Source organism: Pinus tabuliformis, chromosome 6, assembly GCF_031772625.1.
Source record: "Pinus tabuliformis cultivar Carrire ecotype Pingquan chromosome 6, CPIR1, whole genome shotgun sequence".
In the NCBI taxonomy this organism is placed as follows: domain Eukaryota; kingdom Viridiplantae; phylum Streptophyta; class Pinopsida; order Pinales; family Pinaceae; genus Pinus; species Pinus tabuliformis.
The window spans coordinates 1,356,107,244-1,356,128,661 of NC_142292.1; the positions used below are offsets into that span (position 1 = coordinate 1,356,107,244).

Here is a 21,418-nt window from a genome sequence, read left to right on the forward strand (position 1 = left end):
TTACAGACTGTTATTACCCTCCTCACCATTCGAGAGCTTCTAAACCTTACTCCCAAAGCCACAGAAAGAGTAATTCAATTCAATAAACCAAATTATGGCTTCTCAAACCTCTCTAGATGTAAGACCTCTGCAAACCTCTCACCTACATATTGACCACCTCCCTTTAGCCAACAGAGACTTTCAAATTAAATATATTGCTTCCCCTGCCCACTTACTGAAACTCCATTGCTGGAGTAAAGACAAGTTTTTGAACCAGAATGATGACATTCACCTACGGGAGTCCAATTTTCCCAAGTACTTGTTCCCACATGTACACATATTCCTAGAAATCATCCACTTCTGCCAAGTTTGCTATGTTCAGAGTTAAAGAGCCATAATCTCCCTTGACCAACAAGTTTTGTTCATCATTACTGCAGAATCAATTAATCAAATGCTGAAAATCTAGCCAAGCCCAAATGAGACCCCACTTTGTTATAGCTCTAATACCACTTGTTGTAGATCTGATAAGAAAATATAAGATAATACAAATAAACCCAGAAATAATATGAAATGATTCTTTATTGATCAAACCCTTAAGGTAGGGCAACACCATACATTCACTCCTTAAGGAAGGAGAACACTCCACAAGCCATATGCTTGTTCATACAATAATCCTTCACTATATCTCCATGTGGAATCTCTAGCCTCTATATAGGCCTCATACATACAATACCATGGGTCATTACCATGGTTCCCTCATACCATCAACTAATACTATGGGCCCATTACATTATTATTAACTACTTGTGGTCCCTTACATGATATGGGTTAACCACCTTATTTATTACTATGGCCCATCCCATTATTACATTATTACCTTGGGTACCTCCATTGGTACCCCATATTATCCCCCCTAGATATATAACACACTTTCCATTGAAGGTTTGCTTGAACTCTACACAAAGTTAGACCTTCCCAAGAAGGCTCAGATTTTTCAAACTTACATCGTAGAGGAGTCTCATACTCCTACAGATAGTCCCCATATGCTACCACCATTTTCTATGATAGAGGCAAACAAATTATTACCATGCTCTCTTGCATTCTAGGGTACACCACAAATGAACATGTGGATGAGGTTGTCATTTCTTTCCTTTCTATCTTTTACCCAGGAAAGCCTCCTGCTACAGTTTACAATTTTGCTCAGTTCATAGCATACATAATCCATGAACAATTCATCAGATTACCAAATGCGAGAGTCTTCAAATATTCATTAGTGTTATTTCATATGGTCTTGTACTTTCAGTCAAACAAATTTCCAGTCAGCATCCAAAAGTTAGACACCAAAGGAAATCCAATATCTGTCATCTTTTGGACACCATTGATCCAAAGATATTCCACTGTTTTTGGTTATAAAGAATTCATTGATTCATTTGTTCATCCTCTTATAAACATGCTAACTAGTAGCTATCAACCCAAGATAAGTGAGGAAATTAAGAGAGTTTTACAGTTGGCTAAGAATAGTAGAGTGGAAGACTGGTATCTATACTAAGACCACACAGAAATCAGAATATATGGATGTCAACTTACTCCCTACAAACTGTCCAAATACCTCCCCATGAGGATATTTGCATTAGAGTATTTTAGACAAATGATAAACTTTGATGAAGTTAATTTCCTGTCAGCTAGGAAGAAGGCTCAGTTTAAAATGAAAAACCAATTGGGCCCTTTTATTTGTAATAATAGGGAAGTTGGACCAAAGGAAGACAAAATCTTACAGTAGATGAACTTCCAAAGCAGTTTTATGTGGCAGTATGACCGTAATGGAGTCATAAATAAACTAAGGCTCAAATTTAAATTGACTCCTTTCATACATGATCCCAGGCCAGACATTGAGAAATATGACAACCAATCAGAATGGTTGGAAAACACTTTGATAGATGTGGAGAGTAGTTTAATTGATGTGGAAAAGCATATTGATACTACTTCCTTTCTGCAGGTTCCAGAACTACAAGAACAAATGACTATTACTCCCATCCTACAGACTCCAGCCAATGAGGACAAAAATGTGAAAAGAACTAGGGAGGAAGTTTCTAGCTCAGGGATGGACACCATAGATGACCAATTTGAGATCAACTACAGGAAGAGGCCCAAGCTTGATCTTGTAACTGAACAAGAAGACACCATTGATACAGTGGAAATCACTGACACTGACACAATCGTTGGAAGGAGTAAAGGCCCAAACTCACCAGCCTTCTACTTCAAACACTCAACTTATTGAGAAACAGATAAACATTGAAGTCTCTTCATCCAGCAAGCCTATGGATAAAGAGAAAGATATTAAGGAGAAGTACAAAGAAATTAAGTTGAGAAATGAAGCATTGAAGGCTAAGACTTATGCCCAGTACTTCAAACAAACACTTGCAAATCAAAATATATTAATCTCAGCCTTTGACACCAAGACTAGGAAGATGCAAATGAAATTCATGCAGCCTACAGTCTAGCAGCCCAAATCATCAGCAGATTACAAGAAGGCAGAGTTCAAAGTATTGGCTAGGGATGTTCACCCTATTGACCAGATCGAATTCCACAAGTAGGCAGGTGAGATGATTTACTCCACAATGAAAAATAAAACAACTACTGTGCACAAACTCCAAATCTCACTAGATAATATCACAGCACAGTATAAGCTGGGAAAGCCATCCTCGCAAGCCAAGGATAATAGAATCAAGTCACTAGAAGACTTGGTGATTGAGCTTGGATATAATCTCAATGATGTAAAAGCTGAAGAGAAACTAATAAAGAAGAAGAATGAGGATATTGTTGCTTTAAAGAAGCAAATGAAGTTGCCTCATTTAGAGCATCCACAGATGAAGGAGGTCCTTGAGAGCCAAACCCAACAGGAGGAGATGATGGATCTCATTCTCCAAGTAAATTGATCAATTGAAAGAAATGAAAAAGGATTTGGACAACTTAATATAGCTTAAACGGGCCAACCTTGAAACAGCCACTACCACTGCCATTACCACAGTGACTACAACAGTTCCATCAACCTTGGCAACTTCATTGCCCCCCACAAATCTAATGACTAAAACACTTCCAGCTGCAAAAACATCTACATCAGCAACAGGTTCAACAACAACAGCAACTCAACCAAGTGATGAGGCAAGAAAACTGGTCAAAGCAATGGAGGACATGTCCATTCAGACCAATGAGATATATAAACTAAAAGAACAAATAACAAGTCTGGAGGATGAGAAGAAACTGGCACAGATTATGCACAAGAACAAAGTACAGAAATCAAACAGGTTAACTGAAAGAATGAAGAATTTGAAAAAAGAGTTAACATTGAAGGAGCCACTTGCCCAAGCTAAAGAACAGCTATGTGCCAATATCATTGACTCTATCAATGATATTTGTATATCTATATAAACAAAATGATTTAGTCAAAGAGGCTATTGAAGCAATTCAACGAGTTAAGGTTAAACTTGGAGACATGCCATAAGAAGCCACCAGAATAATCCAATTCCTTAACTCCAAAAATAAATATGAATTGCAGGAGTTGGACATAGCTGACAGGACTGGCACCATACTAGAGGTCAAGAAAGTGCTCACCAAGAGGAACTTAATGATGAATCTTGAGGACAAATTCCAAATCATGGAGCTGGCTATAGACATGTTCATGGTTAAGTTTGATGCTTTGAGGTAGAAAGGCCTACAAAATCCCTTGGTGATAAATGACATATTGATGGCACATGAAGACTACAACAGGAAAATTAGAGAAGTGGCAAGAGATCAAGCCAATAACTCTTCTATGAAAGGGATGCCTACAGGAAAGGTTTTGTACCAAACTTTTGAGAACCTATTTTACCTCTAACATGAGGTAAAACACCTTTTTGTGAACAGGGCCACCTTTTCAAAGTACACAGAAGTAGATGAAACCTACAGAAAAATGGTAAATATCAATTTACCAGATGCAGACACTTGGGAGAAATTAAATGACTTCCTGTAATATGAAAAGTAAAAGTTAAAACAGTGCAGTAAAAAAAAGTAGAAGGCCATCTCAGATGAAAAAGTATCAGTTAAAAGGGAAAAGTAAAAAAGAACATCTAGCATGGAAGACCAACAGTAAAGGAGAATAAACAACAAAAGATCAAAGAATAAGATAGCATACCCTAATAAATAGGGACAGATTGCAACAGTTGAATATTTGTCTCTATCTTCTTGCATGGAGATATTTCTTTTTCCTAGATTAATTCCCAAGATAGTTTGGGATATTTTGTAAACTATTTTTGTATAAATACTTCATAATTTGAAGTATAGGGTGTGGATTGCTAGACATTTCTATAGTTGTATTGATCTGTAACCTAAGGGTTCATTATACCAATTTTTTAAAGTCAGCAAACTGGACTGAGTAATAAAGAGATTGCATTACAGGATTCATGTGTTAAGCCACTTCAATGAAGTATTTTCTGTGTCAAATTGTAATTTTCGTAAGTGTTTCACAAACTTGCATGTTATCTAAATTGAATGAAATAACTGGAAATTTATTACAGAATTTGTTTAAGTACACTCTGTCTTGAACAGTTAATCATTTTAATGTTTTCTTCTAATATCTAGATTAGGGAACCCTTCATTTCTCCCTAGTTTCGATTGACCCCTACCATTTCCTTCATTATCCGGTTTGAGGAACCCTTAATTGCTCCTTGACCCTGATTAAAAACCACTTCACCATCCAGCCTTAAGATCTGAATTTACTCAGCTACCTTGCCCTGTAAACACTATCTTTAGAACTTGATCCAGTCCTGTTTTCTTGACATTTGACTCCATAGCCCAATGGTAAAAGACATCCCTCTATCCATCTAAGTCAGTGATCGCACCACAAAATCAAAATCAAAACCCAATCAAAGCTAAAATAACTAGCCTAAAATCAATTAACTAAACAAAGTTAAATCATAAAGAGAGAGCCCTCTCTGAGCATTAGGAAGGCTAGATCCTAATCTCCAAAGTAGGTTTGTAACACCACTCATTGCGGTATTTACAATGAAAACCTATATAAATATGTACATATACCAAAACTCTTTTGCCTCAACCGGAAAACAAGGAAGGATACATAGCCTGCATCTGATCAACCATCTCCGATGTAGCTTCTTCAAGTACAAAGTGCTTCCACCGTACTTTAACCTTCTCGATTTCTCGATTCTGGAGCATGAGCATCTTTCTCTACAAAATGCACTGAGGTTCCGACTGGAATTCTCCTTCTAGTTCCACCTACAATATAGACCAATCAATAACATGATCAACATTTTTCACATATTTTTAAGCAACAAAACATGGAAAACATCATGGACTTTTACTGTAGGAGGCAGTGCAATTCGATAGGCCACTGGTCCAATCCTCTCAAGGATCTTGAAAGGCCTGCAATATCGAGCTACCAACTTCGCACATGAACCAATCCTCAAGGAGCTCTTCTTGGGCTTGATGTGCAATTACACATGTCCCAACCTGAAACTCCTTAAACAACCTGTGTTGATCTGCATAACTTTTCTTTCTGTCTTGTGCTTCCTTTATATTCTTCTTGATTGCCTACATTTCTTGTTCCATCTCTGCCAACATGTCTGGTCTTATCAATACCTTGTTCACTGGATCACTTCAACTAATAGGAGTATTACAACTCCTCCCATACAGTTCCTCAAACAGACTCATCCTCAATGAGTCCTGACACCCATTATGTAAGAAAACTCAACAAGAGCAAGATAATCTTCCCATTTTCACTACTGATGCATGGCGTACATTCTCAACATGTCCTCTAAAATCCTATTGGCCCTCTCTATATACATGTATAGATGTCTGTGGATGATAAGTTGTGCTAAAGGCCAACTTTGTACTCAAACCTACAAATAACTCTTTCCATAACTTGGAATTGAAATTAGCATCCCTGTCTAACACAATCTCTTCGGAACACCATGAAATATTACTACATTTCATATGAAGACACTACATCATTAGCTAAATAATTAGACTTCACTGGAATGAAGTGTGCTACCTTTGTCAATATATCCACCACAACCATGATAGAATTATGTTGTCTAGATGTCCTCAGCAAACCTGTAATGAAATCCATGGAAATGACCTCCCATTCCCACTCTAGAATTGAAATCGGCTGTAGTAATCCACCTGGATTCTTACACTCTAACTTTACGTGTTGATTGTCTAAGCACCTAGCCACAAACTCTACTACTTCCTTCAAATTCGACTAGTAGTAGAACTTCTTCACTGTTTTTAATGTCTTCCTATATATTGGGTGACCTTAATACAACTTAGCATGAAATTCCCTCAAGATATGTTTCTTGAGCTCATTGTTATCTAACACATAGATCATGTCCATAAATTTCACCAAACCATCTATTGTGAGATGATAATCCACATCTTGATCAAATATATCCTATTGTAACATGTGTCTAAGCTCCCTATCCTTGTCATCCTTTTGACCTACATGTAAGATCTAATTATGTAAATCCATCCCATATGAACTCATAGTTGCAATGTGATTTACCTGTAGTCGTCTGCTAAGAGCATCTGTAACCCTATTCTCCTTTCCCTTAATGTACTTGATCTCAAAGTCAAACTCACTGATTATGGCCAAACCTCTAGCTCTCTTGGCATTCAGATTCAGTTGTTCCAACAAGTATCTCAATCCATTTTCATCACTCATCAAGATGAACCACCTACCAAGAAGATAGTGTATCCACATATTTAATGGATGTATGATCATTGCCAACTGAAGATCATGTGTAACATAACTCTACTCATGCTCATTCAGTTTTTTTTATTCATAACATACCACCTATCCCTCTTACATCAAGGCTCCACCAAGTCCTATTTTTCAAGCATTTGTACACACTACAAACTCTTTATCCAGATATGCAATCTTTAGAACTAGAGCATTTTCCAACAACTGCTTCAACTGATCAAAATTGGCTACACATTATTACATCCATTCAAACCTCTTACCTTTCCTTTGTAATGATGTAATAGGATAAGCAATCTATGAGAAGTTCCTGATGAACCTCCTGTAATAACCTACTCACCCCATAAATGACCTTACCTCATCCACATTCCTAGGAGCTTCCCATTCCATAATAGCTTTTATCTTTTCCATATCCAATGCTATGCCTTGGAAACCACATGTCCAATTAATGTACCTATGTATGAAAGAAAATGAATTTTCTAAGCTTGGCATACAACTAATGCTCTCTTAGAAACCTTAGTATTGTTGCTAAGTGTTCGACATGTTCTTCCTCATTCTTAGAATACATCAATATATCATCAATGAACACAATGACAAACTTGTCCAAATAAGGATGCAACACACTATTCATCAAGCACATAAAGTAGTTGGAGCATTATTCAACCAAAAGGAACCACAACAAACTCATAATTCCCATACCTAGTCCAGAAAGAAGTCTTGTAGATGTCCTCTTCTTCAATGCATACCTGATGGTATCCTGATCTCAAATCAATATTCGAGAACATTTCTTCTCCCTTCAACTGGTCAAACAAATCATCAATCCTCGACAACGGATACATGTTCTTGATGTTTACCTTGTTCAATTTCCTGTAATCAATGCATAGCATGAGAATACCATCCTTCTTATTCACAAACAACAATAGTACACCCCAAGGAGATACACTTAGCCTAATGTATCCCTTGTCAATCATTTCCTTTAACTACAACTTAAACTCTACTAACTCTAGTGTGCTCATCCTGTATGGTGCCTTTAATGCCGGTGTTTCCCCTAGTACCAACTCAATAGAAAATCCCACTTCTCTATGAGGCGACAACTTTAAAATATCTGCAGGGAATACATCTTGAAACTACTGTAAAATCAGGTACCTAATCAATACCTCTGCATCATCAACATCTTTACCTTTATCATTAGAAATGTGAACTACAAATAACACACACCCTTTCCTACAACTGCACTTTTCCTACATAGATGTAACCATTCTAACTGATGTTGCCTTCTTAATACCCTACAAGATCCTTTGTTCTCCATTGTCATCCAAGCACTCAATAGCTTTGTTATAAAAATCCACCTTGGTCCTATGAAGATACAACCAATCCATACCCAACAACATATTGTATCATTCCATTGGAAGCACATTCAAATGCATTGATGTAGGCATACCATTCAACTCAAATGCACAAGCTCTTACCCAGGATGAACTATTTTCTTAGTACTTGTAGCCAACTGCACTAACCAAGATCCTACATGCACTTCTTTATTCAAACCACACTTATCCACTAGATCAGGATTAACATAATTAAGATCCATGGTCAATTAAATTAGAAACAAATTGATCACAAAGCTTACCATCCATCTCGATAATAGATGTCTAGTGATCTTCCTGCCTACTATCCAACATTTCATAAATCCAAGGAATACTATGTCCAACATACTTGTTTTCCCATGCCTCCTGAGCATTGTATATATGCGGTCTACCACCCTAATTCTATGGACAATCTCTCTTGTGATGATCTTTTCCACAAGTCCAACATTGTAAAGGCTTCCTTCCATCACCCTTTTTCTACTCCTAAAACTAAAATACCTACCCTCTGTCAAATGCATTGAACTTCTTAGGCAGTGTTGCATTCTCTTTGTTACCTATGTCCTGAGGTATAGCTCGATCCTTATCCCATTTCCCTTTATTCTTCGCATTACCTTTCCAATCCTTGTTAGTCTCATATTTATGCTTCAATTGTTCATAACAATGTTTTAGCTTTGATGGTTTCATCCAATTATCTAGGCTGATCAAACGCAATCCTATCTTTGAATGCTACCAACATCCCATTAATGAATCCCTAAATCTTTGCTTTCTCCTCCTTAACATAAGGCATATACCTCAAAAACTCCAAGAATCTGCTAGTCTACTCCTCATTGGTTATGGACCCCATATTCAACTCATAGAATTATTTTTCCCTTTCATCATTGTTTCTCTCTGATAGATACTTATTCCTTAAAAGTATCTCAAAATCACACCAAGTTAACTCATCCTTACGAATACCTCTGACATTCTTTACATCTTCCCACCAAAATTTTTATTTACCTTTAAGACTGAAAGTTGTTATCCTGGCCTTCATGTTCTCTGAGTAATCATGCAATCTAAAGAACTTATTCATCCTAAGAAACCATGCTTCGAAATCTTGTGACTTCTTCATTTCTCCATAAAATGTAGGTGGCATTTCTATCTTGAACTCATTCGGAAAATATCCCCAATCACTCCTCCTATAAGGATGATAATGATGATGACCATGATACATGTTTGAACCAAAAGTAGAATGAAACTCGTCCATTGCTTCGCCTATCAGGTGTCCAAGAACCTGCCATCTCTAACAATGTCATCTCTATCTGACCTGTTCCCACCATGAGACCTACTACCATATGTTGCATTAGCCTTTTCCTCTTGTCCATGATTGGTCCTAAGTGGTCCTTGTCTCTGCAAGTCTGAATAGCTATGAAGGATAACTGCATTAACCTCTTCTTATTTCTCATATGCCCTGGCAAGTCTCTCTTGTGACTAAATGAATATGTCATTATCTTCTTTTCAACTCCTTATTGTTTCCTTCAAACATATCAAATGTCTGTTATGTCAGGAGAGTACCCATCACCATGTTGCTCATCTTATCTATAAGGAGAGTCTCGTGAACTGTATTCTACCATTTTTCTAGTCATCTTTGATCTTCTTCTTCTTGCAAGGTATACCATGTCAACTAAACCAAATCATAAACAAACCAACATAGCTTAGTATAGTTTAGGGTAGGACATCTCATCTACAAGACCAACCAGATTAGCACAATACATGTATAATCATAAACATCACTGTATATAAACGTCATTTCAACCATTATCCAATTACCATGCATGACTATACCATAACCATGACAATGAATGCATAACAACATATAGACACTAACATGGATAAAAAATGCATAATCGACATGCACTCATGACGAACACATCCGATAATAATCACCTTCAACTTCTACATTACACACAACTACAACAATTCCCACCACCATGCATACACAACAAGCACATAGACCACAAGCATACGAACACATACACAACCAACATGTATACATGAAAAACACATTCCGCCCATATAGTCCAAGGGGTGATCCATGCTTTGGTACCACTCTATGGTATCATATATCGCCCAAAGAGAATGAAAACCATACATCACCCACAGAGAACGGAACCTGCTCTAATACCACTCTATAACAACCTCCTCCCAAATTTACCCAAACTAACTGGTCCACTGTGGTAAACATGTGACCAAGAGTTACTATGATATGATTAAACTTTCCATGTATAGTTAAGGAAGTTTGACCAACAAGACAAGACCAATCTAACCTTCCTTAGGAGCTACAAAACCTTCATGAGACAATCAAACCTTCCAGGTGCCCAACCCATGAGACAACTTGATGTTTTGCTGAGTTAGGTCCTCGATCGCTCCCCTGACAATAACTCCATGCAATTGAGGCCCTCTAGTTTCTCCCACAGCAAGGAATCCATGCGACGATGCCCTTTTTTAGGTAGTTATGTGCCAGCGACCCCCTATTTTGAGACACATTTTTAGGGCTAGGAATCAGGCCTTGGCTGATAACTTCATGAAAATTCCAAAATTGATAAATAATAATGAAATCAGGGTACTAATGTAAAAACTTAAACAAGGACTTGACCTAAACTTCACCATCCATGACAAGTATTTCATCAAACATATCAAAAACATGTAATCTACAGATCATAATAATAGATCTGAACATAGGGATCTCATACTTATCTCAGAATCATCAAGGAGAATTGATGTCTCCTCCCAATAGTTGCATTGTTAACTATTAGTTCATTCATTCATTCATATTTCATCTACTAACAAAAACATGATGAGAGCCATTCATCAATATTGTCATAAAACATGATTTTAACCAACAAATTACCAAAAATAAATCAATGATGAAACAACCATTAAAGACACATAATTGTTGGGTGTGGAATCTGATTATCTTCTTTATTCAAAGGTATCGCTACATTGGACCCTAGTTCGTAATCAATTTGGGTCATTCATTAGGTGGAAATCTAATGATAGAAGTTATGTTTAATTTAGGTTTGTTTCCCTAGAAGGAAACCCCTCGCTATATATGAGGGAATTGTATTGCGGCTATGTAGATGTGTATTCTAAGAGAGAAAGAGAGAGGAGACTGTGTGAGAGTGAAGAGGGAATTACAGCAGAATTGTTGTAGGTTGTATCTCTTCATTTTGTTGGATAATATAAAAGGAAGGACTGATTGTTTCTCCGTGGACATAGACCAAATTGGTTGAACCACGTATATCTGTGTCTCTCTTGTCTTATGCATTTTCTGTGTTTATATTTCTATAATATTTTATGTGTTCCATTTCTCTATAATATATAATTTTCTAATAATAATTACAATCTCATTTAACCATGAAATACCAAAGGAAAAGGAGATCTTATTAATATATGCAAATCCAACCAAATTAGGGACATCCACGTATCACATGACCATATATTCGGCGGAACCAAATCTCTCTTTCAGCCAATCACCCCCACGCCATATTCCAAGTATGAATGTGGGATCTCACAGAATAAAACAAGAACACTAAACCAGGGATTCCAGAGGCCAAACCACCTCAACCCTCAACAATTGATTCCACCTCATGGTTATACATCACTAACCATCACCAGATCAGTCTCTACCCAAGTTGTCCAAGGCTCCAGAGCGTTTGTTCCAACCAAGGATTCTAGGACTAGTAACTCAACCCATATTTGTTATCGGGATCAAGAGCGTTTGTCCAACTAGGGCTTCCAGCAGTAACTCAACCCACCAAAGGCTCCAAATCATTTTTCCAACCAAGTCTTCTAGGACTAGTAACTCAACCCAAGTTGTTATAGGGCTTCCAGAGTGTTGTTCCAACCAAGTCTCTAGGAACTAGTAACTCAACCCATAGCCAAAGGAACATGAGCACCAACCAGAAAACAAAGTTAAAACCCACAATTCCATGGTTATCTAGGAAATGGAAAGGCTAGGAAAAACCACTACCAATCCAGGAAATCCTCCATGCCAATGACAGATCATAACCAAGAAACCACATGCATGTCAAAACTAGCAAGGACATCATACATGAAATCCATTACCTGCAAACAAAACCTATTGTAGTTGTTGATATCAATGTCCTATTAAACTTTCATGATTTTCCTTTGCCTCCTTGCTCCAAATCCCAGGTATGCCACACTCCTCCAAGAGTGCTCCAAGAAAACTCTAAGTGTCCAAGAGTATGAGAGAGAGAGAGAATAGAAGAGAAAGATCCAAGCTAAAACTGACAAAAAGCCATGAACTGATCCTCAGAAGCCTTTTTATCATTGAGACCTCTATTTTCTTCATTTTCCATTATTTTCCTTCATTTTCCTCCTCACATGCAACATGTGACCTTTCACCTTCCTTTTCTCCTATTTTCCATTATTTTCGTAAATAAATGCCAATTAATGCCTCATGCTTTTCCAAATCCTTTGTCATTTCCTTTTCCGATTTCCATAGCCATTAATTAATCACAAGTGATCCTCATCACTATTTTTTACCCAATATTCAGCTTGGAATATGTGTCCCATGACCTTGGTTATTGTTTTTCCTTTATTAACATTATTATGTGGATTTTTAACCTGGGGTTGTTACAGAAGATATGGGCATATTCATTACAAGATAATACCTGTTAGGGTCCCACCCTAACCCCCTTATTTATGTAATGGGATCACGTCATAGTCAAGAGTCAATAAAGCCCATATTAATAATTGTAAGTGGTTAATCCGCAATTAATGACGGAACCACAGTTAGTTGCAAATGGGCCGTAGTATTAGATAGATGGTATTAATAAAACCCACGGTATTGGTCCATGGTATTGCATGTATGAGTCATATATAAAGGATAGAGACTCCCTGTGAGGAGCATCATGTCTTATTTTGTAATCGAGCTCTGCTCTATTGGAGGTTGCCCCCTCGAAGAGGCAAGTGAACATTACTCTCTGAATAATAAAATCATTGCTATTCTGTGTTCTGGGTATCTTTTCTTCGCATATTCTGTATTTGGGTATCATTTTGCAGGTTAAGAGCATAACAAGTGGTATCAGAGCACTTTCCAGGGCCGGTGGGATCTCCATTTCTTAGCAAAAAAAAAATTTTGGCTAGAGACGTGTTCCGGCGTCTTTAAACCATGGGATCTGTCGTTGAGCGCATAAACCTGCGGATTTGGGGAGGCATGCACGCAGGAAATACAAGAGGTGGTCACGTCTGTTGGACTCCCTTGTAACCCCTGTGGGTACCCCTTCGAGTAGTAGCGCATTAGACAGAACCGCGCACGGATTGTCTTCCACGTACCCTCTAGGTATATCGGAAGCCCCCTAGGCTCCCTTGAAACCTCACCATAGATAAACCGTCGGCCATCTTGCGGCTACAGTACACCGAGAACAACACTCGGAGAGATTACTCGCCCGTACGATAGGGTAGTCGGGTTATACGGCTAAGGGTACAGTCGATCCTCCTTAGTTAGAGCCATGAAACATTGGGCCGAGTACTACTGCCAGACCCTTATGTATATTGCGATCTGTAGCACCTGACACTCCTTAAGACCATAGTTCCCTTTTCTATCGGGGGATCACACATCATCTCTTCCAGATCCGCTTGTGCAAAGGGGTGTAGCAGCAGCAGACATCAGTCCCGCAGTCTCGAGTTCGCAGATCATCCATTCCGATCTATTAGATCCATCAAATCCGCAGAAGCAGTCTGTTCCACCGCCCAGAGCTATCAGATCCGCCATTCAGATCTCTCAGATCCACCAGATTGGAGTCGTTGTGAAGGGTTCCTATACCGGGGTATAATTTTCGCAGGACTTTTGGCCGCATTGACATTTTGAGGATTTGGCGACTGCAGTATTGATAAGGAAGGAGTAAAACTCCGTTAGGAGTTTTCAGAGAAAAAAAAAAGTCTGAGATCTTTCGGGGCGCTTATTGGTGATCTAGCCCATCAGAATCAGGACGACGAGCTGAGCACGGTGGTACCATTCACTTCTTAGTGGAAATTTTTTTTCGGCGGTCCCAATTTTCAAAATATCAGGTTGGTGTATGGTAGAAACTAGAGCTCAAGCGATGGCCAATGAAAGGATGGACAAACTTGAGGAACCAGTGCAAACCCTCCACATTCAGCTTAGCGGACTATGTAGCATGGTTGAGAAAATAATCCCGAAGGGCAAGGAGCAAGCCCACGAGGAGGAGTATAATGGAAATGGACACAATGAGGGTGAGTCTAGCCACTCTCCTCACGTCTGGCACACCCACCAACAACCCAGTCAGCGACCTCCCAAGTTGGATATGCATAAATTTGACGGTTCTCACCCGTCGGCATGGATAGCACAAATGGAGCAGTGTTTCAAACTGAATCACATCTTAGATGATGAGACTCAGCTTATGTTGGGGAGCATGTACTTGGACAATGAAAGGTGGCAATGGTGGGAATGGCATCAACATTGCACTGGACCTTTTAGGACTTGGACCAAATTCACCAAAGCTCTTCAAGACTGCTTTGACTAGGAATCATCATTTTTGGGTCGTCTTACTAAGCTCCGACAGACTGGTACAGTGGATGAATATATTACAGCTTTTGAAGCCTTAGCCTTCCACACTTGGGGTCTCTCAGATGTGTTCTACATGGAATGTTTTATCAGCGGTCTTAAAGAAGCCATCAAAGCTCAAGTCCTATTGCACCACCCTCCCACATGGACGGAGGCTTGCAAGGTAGCTCGTAACGTGGAACGTGCATTAGCAACCCAATACAGTCACCCAAATTTCTCCGCTAAAGGTCGCCCCCCACAGGCTCACAACACAACTCAAACACTTAAGGTCCAAAAGGTGTCCCCTGCGGAAATGGCCAACAGAAGAAAGCAAGGACTATGTTACTACTGTGATGACAAATACTCCCCAGGTCATAAATGCAAGGAGCCCAATTTTTTGCAAATTGATGCCACTAACTACAGCTCAACAGAGGAAGATCCACCACTTGAGGAACATGAGCCGCTAGAAGAAGACAACCAAAAGGACAATGTCTCTGATGAACCAGTTATTTCGTTGCATGCTTTGGCAGGGATTTCTTCCCCTCAAACTCTCAAAATCAGAGGTTTTATTAAACATCGCCCAGTAGTAGTCTTGATTGATAGTGGAAGTACACATAATTTCATCCATCAAAAAGTCGCAGAAGCAGTGCATTGTTTTGTACGAGCAGTTTCTAACTTCCAAGTTCAAATTGCGGATGGAGGCACAATGAAATGTGAAGGCCGCTGTGAAAATGTAAAACTTCAAATGGGGGATTATCAGTTGAAAACCCACATGTTTGCCATACACATGGGGGGTTGCGACATTGTCCTCGGCGCTGAATGGCTTTGCACTCTTGGGCCAATCACAATGGATTTCCAGGAGTTATATATGAGTTTTAAGCAGAACAACTACACACATACCCTCCGTGGACTCCAGGCGGGAGCTCCCTCTATCATCAGCTCACATAGGATGGAAAAATTGTTAAAAAAGGGCAATCATGGAGTTGTAGCTCAATTTAATGCCATCCAGGCAGTCGAAACCAAGCCTCTGCCAATTCATCCTGAGATGCAACAGATTTTAAATAACCATCTGCCGATCTTTGACAAGCCTCATGAGCTTCCACCCTCGCGAGGGGAACATGAACATAGCATCACCTTGGTTCCAGGGGCCCAACCCTCAAATGTTCGCCCATACAGATATCCGTTCACCCAAAAGAATGAAATAGAAAAAATCATCAAGGAACTTTTGGAAGCAGGTGTCATTCGTCCCAGCATTAGTCCTTATTCATCCCCAATGTTCATGGTGCTCAAGAAAGATGGGGAGTGGCGGATGTGTCTCGACCTCAGGGCCCTCAATAAGTTGACAGTCAAAGATAAATTTCCCATCCCGGTGGTTGATGATTTGCTGGATGAACTCAATGGGGCTCAATTCTTCACTAAGCTAGATCTTCGCTCAGGCTACCACCAAATTCGCATGAAGGAAGTCGACATTCCCAAGACTGCTTTCAGAACTCATGAAGGCCATTATGAATTCCTGGTCATGCCATTTGCTCTTTGTAATGCCCCCTCTACTTTTCAGAGCCTTATGAACCACATTCTCAAACCATATCTCAGGAAATTTGTCCTTGTCTTCTTCGATGACATCCTCATCTATAGTTGCACTTGGGCCGCACATCTTCAGCATGTAGATCTACTATTGCAACTGCTCCGCAAGCATAAATTATTTGTCAAGATGTCCAAGTGTTCGTTTGGCATGGCAGAAGTAGAGTATTTGGGCCACATTGTGGGGTGTGATGGTGTCAAGGTGGACCCCAAAAAGATCCAGGCAATACAGGAATGGCCTCAAACTAAGACCTTGAAGAGCTTGAGAGGATTTTTGGGTCTCACAGGCTATTATCGTAAATTTGTCCGCAACTATGGTCACATAGCGAAGCCCCTCACCCAACTCCTAAAGAAAAATTCATTCTTCTGGAATGAGGAAGCACAACAGGCCTTTACAGCTCTAAAAAATGCCATGTGTTCCACTCCAGTCTTAGCACTACCTGACTTCACCAAATCTTTTGTCATTGAATGTGATGCTTCGGGTACAGGTATTGGGGCGGTCTTAATGCAGGAAGGGCGACCGTTGGCCTTCACAAGCCAACAACTAAGTGGGAGGAATCTAGGCCAATCTACCTACGAGAAGGAAATGATGGCCATCTTACATGCAGTCGAGACCTGGCGGCCTTACTTATTGGGGTGACGTTTCCAAATCCGCATAGATCATCATAGTCTTAAATATTTTTTGGAGCAACGCCTATCCTCCCCACAACAAAATAAATGGCTCGCCAAAATGCTCGGATATGATTATGAGATCATTTACAAGAAAGGGAAAGACAATAGTGTAGCAGATGCATTATCTCACCAATTTGAGGAGGAAAGTACTCTGCTAGCAATTTCCCTCCCCATTCCAGAATGGATTGAAGAGGCTCGCAGGGAATGGTTTTCACACCCCGGGCACTCCCAACTCATTTCTCAATTGCAGGTAGATCCAAATTCCACCAAGGGCTACTCGTGGCAGGATGATATTCTTCGCTACAAGGACCGAGTCGTAATATCACCAACATCCACCCTCAAAAGTCACATTTTGGCAGAATTTCGCTCATCTCCCATTGCAGGACATTCGGGCTTTCAGAAGACACATGCTCGCACCAGAAGATCATTTTTTTGGACAGGCATGAAAAAGGACATCCTTACTTTCGTAGCAGAATGCGATGCCTGTCAACGCCACAAAGGGGAAACCGTCAACACACCAGGCACATTACAACCATTGCCCATTTCGGCATCAATTTGGACGGAGGTTTCTATGGATTTCATTACAGGTCTTCCAAAGTCAGGGAACAAGTCAGTCATCATGGTGGTTGTGGACCGACTGTCGAAGTATGCTCATTTTGCGCCCTACCCCACCCGTTTACACCAACTTTGGTCGCTCAATCCTTCATGGATCAGATCTTCAAATTGCATGGCATGCCCACTTCTATTGTGTCCGACCGCGACCCGATATTCACCAGTACTTTTTGCCAGGAACTCTTCAGGATACAAGGCACTCAACTAAAACTTAGTACTTCCTATCATCCGCAAACAGATGGTCAAACCGAAACCGTCAACAAATGTCTAGAAACCTACCTTAGGTGTTTCACTTCAGAAAAGCAACACCTTTGGGTACAGTGGTTACCTCTAGCTGAATGGTGGTATAACACCAACTATCATGCCACCACCAAAATGACTCCCTATGAAGCAGTATATGGTCAACTCCCGCCTTCACCTACTTCGTATCTCAAGGGGTGCTCAAAAGTACAAGCAGTGGATCAACTCCTACAACACTGTGCAACCATGCTCGCCCATCTTCGAGAGAATCTTCATCAAGATCAGAACCGCATGAAGCAACAAGTAGACCAGCATCGCTCCGAGTGCCAATTTCAAGAAGGGGATCAAGTCTTTTTACGGCTACAACCATATAAGCAAACATCACTCAAAGAAAAGGGGTGTCAGAAACTATCTCCCAAATTCTACGGACCATATCAAGTACTTCAGCGCATTGCAGAAGTGGCTTACAAGTTGGCCTTGCCACCTACTGCAAAAATCCATCCAGTTTTCCATGTCTCATGCCTCAAGAAAGTGATTGGGAACAATTGCAGAATTCAAACCAGTCTACCTGAATTGGACGAAGAAGGGTCCATCTGGCTTCAACCTGAACAGGTCCTAGACACACGAGACAAGCAACTGCACGGCCGCATGATTAAGGAAGTCCTCGTCAAATGGAAAGACACCTCTCTGGAAGATGCAACTTGGGAACCAGCCACTATTCTTCAGCAGTTTCCGCAGCTTCAGCCTTGAGGACAAGGCTAGTCTTAAGGGGGAGGGCATGTTAGGGTCCCACCCTAACCCCCTTATTTATGTAATGGGATCACGTCATAGTCAAGAGTCAATAAAGCCCATATTAATAATTGTAAGTGGTTAATCCGCAATTAATGACGGAACCATAGTTAGTTGCAAATGGGTCGTAGTATTAGATAGATGGTATTAATAAAACCCACGGTAATGGTCTGTGGTATTGCATGTATGAGTCATATATAAAGGATAGAGACTCCCTACGAGGAGCATCGTGTCTTATTTTGTAATCGAGCTCTGCTCTATTGGAGGTTGCCCCTTCGAAGAGGCAAGTGAACATTACTCTCTGAATAATAAAATCATTGCTATTCTGTGTTCTGGGTATCTTTTCTTTGCATATTCTGTATTTAGGTATCATTTTGCAGGTTAAGAGCATAACAATACCCTCTCTTACTCAAATGGTAAATGGAATCCCCAACATCAAGGAAGATCATGAATGAGTATGCAAGGGATGTGCTCTGGAAAAGAATACAAGGAAATATTTTACATGTAGTGATACAGGGTCTAAGGAGATATTAGACCTCATTCATTCTGATGTGTGTGGGAAAATGTCTAAAAAATATCTTGGAGGTAATATTTATTATGTGACCTTCATTGATGATCACTCTAGAAAGAAATGGCTCTATCTTCTTAAGACAAAGGATGAATTATTTGAAAAGTTCAAGGAATTTAGATCCGAAGATGAGACTTTAACTGAAAGAGAGATAAAGACTTTGAGATCCAACAAAGGAGGGGAATACACTTCAAAAGAGTTGATTCCATATTGTAAAGAAATGCATATTAAGAGGGAGATCATTATTTCCTACGACCCCAAGCATAATGGAATTGCAAAAAGAAAGAATAGAACCCTTGAAGAATGCATAAGGACTATGATATTTGAGCATGATATACCAAAATTTCTCTCAGGAGAAGCAACAATAACAACAGTATATGTATATAAAATAGAATTCCTCATAGAATCCTTAATAGTATGACACCAGAAGAAAAATTCATAGAGAAGAAGGCAAGTGTAGACCATCTTTGAATGTTTGGGGATCTTGCATACATCCATGTTCCAAAAGACAAGTGAAAGAAGTTTGATTCTACAAGTATAAAAGGTATCTTTGTTGGCTATAGCCTTTTGTCAAAGGATTATAGAATCTACATCAAAGATGAAAGACAAATTGAAGTTAGCAGGATGTTATATTTCATGAAAACCATGCCTACAAAAGGTCCAAGGATATACCAATCAAATCCAATGAATATGTACTAATATTTGAAGAAGAAGAGCATCATGACAAGGCAGCTACAAACTAAGAAGAAGAATAAGGAGGACCAAGTGAGCCTATTCAACCTATAATCATTCCCAAAACAAAGAAGAGGCCAAATTGGTTAAAAGAAGCACTTGAATATGTCGAAGGACATGGAGAAACTAAAGGATCTTTTAGAGAAAGAAAAAGACCAAAAAGATACTCAAGATATGCAGAATACATGATGAAATTAATAGAAGCAAAACCAACTACGTTTTAAGAATTCGCTCATCAAGAAGAATGGAAGAAGGCGACGCAAGAAGAATATCAATCCATCATGAAGATTGGGGTTCAGGAAATCGTTCCTAGACCAAGTGACGAATCGGTTGACACCTCCAAATGGATTTACAAAACCAAACATGTCATTGATGGAAGCATAGAAAATTACAAAGCTATATTTGTCGCAAGATGTTTCTCACAAAAAAATGGATAGACTATGAAGAACCCTTTGCTCCTATTGTGAAGTATACTACTATAAAATATTTGTTTTTTCTAGCTACTACTATGGGGTGGAATATCCATCAAACGGATGCCAAAACAAAATTTATAAATGGAACCATTGATGAAGAAGTATACATTGAACAATTGGAAGGATTTGAAATAAATTGAAGGGACACGTGTGTTTACAGACTCAATAAAACTCTATATGGCTTGAAGCAAGCTCTTAGGGCTTGGTATGCAAGAATGGATGCATATCTCTTAAGGATTGGGTTAGGGCTTGGTATGAAAGAATGGATGCATATCTCTTAAGGATTGGGTTCATCAAAATTTATGTCGATGTTAACCTCTACATCAAGATAGTGAAGGATGAACCCATAATTATACTACTATATGTGGATGATTTGTTTATTACAGGTGTGGAATGTAAAATTCTAGAATGCAAGAAAATGCAGGAAACAAAATTTGAAATCAAAGATTTGGGACTCATGCATTATTACTTGGGCTTGGAAGTTTGGTAGAAACTCGGTGAGATATATCTTGGTTAATGTAATAATCAATATGCTACAAAAGTTTGGTATGATGGACTCCAAGCCTATGACTACTCCCATGATCACAAATCTCAAGAAATTGAGAAGCTCCAACTCTAGTCTCGTTGATCCTACTAGCTACCCTAAGTTGGTGGGCTCTCTGATGTACTTAGTAAATATGAGACCCGATATATGTTTTTTTGTAAATTTTCTTAATCAATTTCAGTTAGAGCCTTGTCATGACCATTGGATATCTACCAAGCATATCTTGAGATACCTACATGGAACAATACATCACTTCCTAAAGTATGATGGAAAGGATGTCAAGTTAATAGGTTTTACCGATTCCGATTGGGGTGGCAGTGAAATTGATGAAAGGAGCACTAATAGTGGTTGTTTCAATTTGGGATCTGCAATGATTTCATGGATGAGTAGGAAAAAATATCATGTTGCATTTAGTAGTGTTGAAGCGGAATATGTTGTTGCATGTGAAGTAGGAAAATAAGTTGTTTGGTTAAGAAAACACTTGTCAGATTTGTTTGGAAAGCCTCTGGATCCTACAGAGATAAGTTGTGATAATAAAGTAGCATCAAGAT

General features: G+C 39.3%; 1 pseudogene; it reads right to left on the reverse strand.

Moving 5' to 3' along the window:
• LOC149263664 (preprotein translocase subunit SCY2, chloroplastic-like) overlaps window positions 1–21,418 on the reverse strand; it is a 101,896-nt pseudogene that overhangs the window by 73,429 nt on the left and 7,049 nt on the right.